Source organism: Tribolium madens, unplaced genomic scaffold (assembly GCF_015345945.1).
Source record: "Tribolium madens isolate multiple individuals breed KSU strain unplaced genomic scaffold, Tmad_KSU_1.1 Scaffold_20;HRSCAF=117;Tcas5.2_LG4, whole genome shotgun sequence".
Classification (NCBI taxonomy): Eukaryota; Metazoa; Arthropoda; class Insecta; order Coleoptera; family Tenebrionidae; genus Tribolium; species Tribolium madens.
In genome coordinates, this window is record NW_025400985.1 from 14,079,235 (window position 1) to 14,084,330 (window position 5,096).

A 5,096-nucleotide genomic window follows, 5' to 3' on the forward strand; every position below is an offset into this window, starting at 1 on the left:
AAAGTTATCAAACATCCGGTCATTTCTTTAGAAATTTAACCTAAATTCGATACGCCTTCAATAGGGTGTCGAGCGATCCGGACCAAACGACGCCAAGGCTACACGTGTTTCTTTGAAATGCACAAATTTTCCATTGTAAATTTTATTTAAATGGTAATAATTTTGTTAAGGTTAGAAAGGCAATGAGGGGAAACATGTTGCAAATTTGACATAAGTTGTGTAAACATCTAGGGAAATTTTCTATCATTTTGGGGCGCAATTTTAGGCCTAATTAACATAAGGAAATTGAATTGTTTGTACAATGGAACGATATCCATATCACGTCCAAACAAATCTTTATATTAATTATTAAACTTATCTTAATAATCTTTTTTGCATGGCAATTTCTTATTACCAGTTATTGACAAACTTCTTGTTACAAACTGATAAAAAACGTAACAAATAAATTATCTTTCTAATTAACCCTTTCGATAATTTTTTTCTTTTTTTCTTCTTCTTCTATCGCCTATTATGATTTATAGGTCTACAGGTGTACTAATTTTCAGGAAGACCTGGTTCAAATTTTGTAATAAATTTAAATCGTTGCAAATTATTGTCGTCACCTGATCAGTAACGTCTAGGTCAAAAGTCAGTTTAGTTAATTTTAATTAGTTCATTTTGTTGTAAACTGAACCTGGTTTCTTTGGTTGTTTAAATATAGCGATTAACAAAGTCGTAATGTGTCAAAGATTGAGAGAAGTGGAAGAGTGGTACCGGAGGAGGATTGTGTGAGAGAGAAAAAAACGGACTAGGGAATTTTTAAGGACTTCAATCGGGACGCTAGTGGAGTACGAGTAAAGACGTAATTTGGCATTCGTTACAATTTTCAATTTTCATAGTGAAAATTAACTCTTAATTCGACTACAGGCCGGCAGTTTAGGACGTTGTATCCCTGCCACTTATTTGTAATTATTAGGCCGTTGAGTTCAGTTCGAATTAGTTTTTTATTATTTAAGAGACACAACCACAGATTATCTGTATTAAAACAGATATGTCATTCTTCCATTTATGAATGAAAATAAATTCCACGTCGCTGTGACCTGTGTGTGAGGAGCAGGCATAAAATGTTGAAAAACTCTTATTTAGGAAGTGGGTCTGGACTGGAGGACACGCATTTCTTGAAAACTGTGTTATGGAAAATTGCTTCAATGAGTATGTTCCCGGATTGAGTTTACAAGAGGATTTTTTTTATCTTCGATTATACGCCAAAACTGCAAAGGAAAAACATTTCTTGCTTTATCTGCAACGAGCAAATCTGTAATTAAAACTTCATTATTCTACGATCAAGATAATTTGTAATCGAGTCATCCTTGGATCCAAAAATGTCAAGTAAAATGACAAGGCGAAAGGTAAAATGGCATGATCAAAAAGGTGATGATTATGATAACCAAATTTATAATTTACCTTCAAAAAAAAACGGTCCTACTCGTATTATTATAACTCGGCGACTAATTCCAGCCCATTTTATTGCCGTTTTACCTTTCGACTTGTCATTTTACTTGACGTTTCACGTGCAGTTAATTCAAAAACAGACATACGTCCTTGGATGCAAAGATGACTCGATTACAAATTATCTTGATCGCTCGATATTTATATTATATTATTAAAAATTAATTTTTCTTTTCACTGAATCAGAATAACGAAGTTTTAAGTACAGATTTGCTCGTTTCAGGTGAAACAAAAAATCTTTTTCCTTTGCAGTGTTGGCGTAAAATTAAAAATATTTTTTTTTCTTCTTGTAAAATTAAATTTACCACTGGTATTTTTGCTTTGTTTAAAGGTAAAAAAAATAAATAGAAAAAACTAAAGAAACTAGTTATTTATTAATAAAATTAAATGTAAATCACAAAAATACAATGTTCTAATAATTAATGTAGTAGCCTTCGGCGTCAATGCATTTCTGCAATCTGCGTGGCATGTAATTGACTAAGATTTCACACAAATTAGTGATTTCGAAGATGAAGATTGTTAGAAATACCTATATTACTGTTAAAAATATTTCATGCGGTGATCAATTAATAATTTGTCGCAATATTTATTTAACTTGCTTAATGATTATTAAACAGCAATTGCTTTCATGTTCATCATTCTTCGTTTTTTCGGATCCAAGGATGTCTCGATTACAAATTATGTTGATCGCTTGATATACAGGGTGATTCACATAACTTTACGACCCTCACGAACTTTAAATGCAACACATTATACATTATTCATCTATAACTTGATACTCTTAGTTATGTTTAATTAGCATGAAATTCGGACACCCCTAACATCAATGACAATTATAATTGACAACTCGTTTTTGTAAAATTTCAAAAATTTTTGTTGATTAAAAATGTATTCTAATGACGAAATGGTCGTCATGAAATTGATTTATGTATAGTGAGTGTTAGAAGAATGTAGTAGCAACCGAAAATTTATACCAGCGCGGAGGCGGCTCGGTATCCGACAGATAAAAATTTTAGACAATTGGAAGTTGAACTACGCCTAAAAAAAATAAAACAAAAACGCCATAGACGACGGACTGCAACGAATTCTGATAACGAAATAAGTCTTTTGTGCGTGACGCGCATTCAAGCACGTTTACAAAATAATGGAGATCAGTTTGAAAATTTGTTGCATTAAATTCTCTAGTTATTGTTTAGTTTTTTGCGTTATTTCACTATTTTTTTTACTATTTCACACATTTCACTGTTTCTTTACTAAAATAAAAATGTGTTGTTACTCCATTGTAGTCATTTATTTATTGATTGGCGTTATTAGATTTTTATTAAGGATGTCCAAATCTCAAACAAGTTTATAATTATTAGTCTTTTTGAATCAAGTTATAATTGAGTAACATATTACTGGTTGCATTTACAGTTCGTCAGGGTCGTAAAGTTATCTGAATCACCCTGTATAATAATAATAATAATTTTTCTCTGCTTTTAAATTTAAATCTCATTACATTGGCAATTTAATTTTTTGACAACGATGTCACTTTGAAAATTAATTAATTAATTGAATAATAATTGTTTTTGCTAAAAATAATTGTGTATTTTTTATCCTAAAGCTGTTTTTTAGAATTGCCATTTATTAAAATTCTAATTTTCACGAACATTTTTGTTATTTAACTTGCGTAAATTCATTTTGCAAAGTCACATCGTATTAAAAATGTAAAACCGCCAATGTGATGGAATTTAAAACGCTGAGAAAAATAATTCACAAAAATTAAGTCCAAAATCAAGAGAAAAATGAACTTTTTTCTATTAAGTAGAATAATAAAGTTTTAATTACAGATTTGCTCGTTTCAGATAAAGCAAGAAATGTTTTTCCTTTGCAGTTTTGGCGTATAATCAAAGATAAAAAAAATTCCTCTTGTAAACTCAATCCGGGGACATACTCATTGAAGCAATTTTCCATAACACAGTTTTCAAGAAATGCGTGTCCTCCAGTCCAGACCCACTTCCTAAATAAGAGTTTTTCAACATTTTATGCCTGCTCCTCACACACAGGTCACAGCGACGCGGAATTTATTTTCATTCATAAATGGAAGAATGACATATCTGTTAGACTGGTGAACAGTTTTTTCCCCGGGTGTACTATGGGTACATTGCCAACCGAATCCCCTAAACTTTTACTATATATAATAGTAAAATGTGTAACATATTTATTATAAAATTATAAAATGTGTTCATAAGTGTTTAATTACACTATTAGAATATCGAAAACGGAATTTGCTGCTTTTAAAATAGCTTCCAGTAAATGGTTAAGGTACAAATTGCCTTCCTCTTTTTGATTACAATTTTGTTGGACGAAACTGTTTTCATTGATAGCCGCTGCATTTTTCAAGGTCAACAAAACCTGACAGCGCGCAGTAAGCGTCTGACATATCTGTAACCCAGCAAACACAACGTAGGGCAAAAGGGAAAATTTTGGTATCCACAATTTCGGGGGTCCAATCGTTTGGAAATTCGTACCAGGCTCCTTTTTCACGAAATATTACATTACTTAAACTCGTTTAATTATTATTACTGATTTAGTGTCTTCTTTTTGTCGTCAATTTTGATTTTGAATTGTCTGAAGTTGGTCACTTTATGTTAGATTTCAGATTTGAGTTATTATGTGTTGCCTCTTGCATTATTTACCACATCTTCTTTTATACCTAGATCTTGTATGCTTCTAGTCTCATTCTTAACTTTATTACTCAATATCGTAAAAACTATGCATTGTAGAGTATTTTAACCTGTTGCATCGTGTTCAGCGGATAATTTTACGTCTAAAAAATCATATTTCAAGCGTTTTTAAACTCATCCCAATAACGTTTTGTGCACTTTTTTGAGTCTTTAAGATCACTAGAAATGTAAAAAAAAATACGTTATCTTTATATCTAATGAAATATGTAGTTTATTTTTTACTGTAGTTTTTGTATAGTTACGGCCACGGAATTTTGGACATCAAATTTATGTCAGTTCAAAAACTGACGCCACGCTTTATTTATGATTGTCGTTTGAAACTAAAATTTGAAAGTTTTAGTTGGAATCGATTTTTGGCGTCGATTTTCCAAAACAATAATGCCAGCAATACGTTTTTTTATATAAGTTTAATAAATTATTTTGTTTTGTGATAATTTTTTCTATTGCTATCAAGATACAAATTACAAAAACCGAAAGTAAGGTTAGTTGTCGAAAGACCATTTTACATTTTTATGTCAGTCGAATGACAAATTGTCAAAAATTCCGTGTCTGCCAGTGTATGCATTTACGTTACGTTTTGTATGAAACATATTCCAGAATTTATTGTACAGTTGGGGAATAAAAATTTCGGGCAGTATTTTTCTGTAACTCTAAAAAGGTCACTGTAAACTACCTTTTACTGTCATCATGACTGACATTTGACAGTTAAACTTTTTTTTTGTTGTTAAAATTGTTAATGAAACAATTTGTCTGTCTTAGGAACTTTATTAATTGAACTAACTGTAATTTAAATAATCGTTTTGATCTGTTGCCTACCCGTTACTATACCACAAATCACTATTTTCGAAAGTACACTTGAGTGCAAAAAAAAGGCAAATTTAT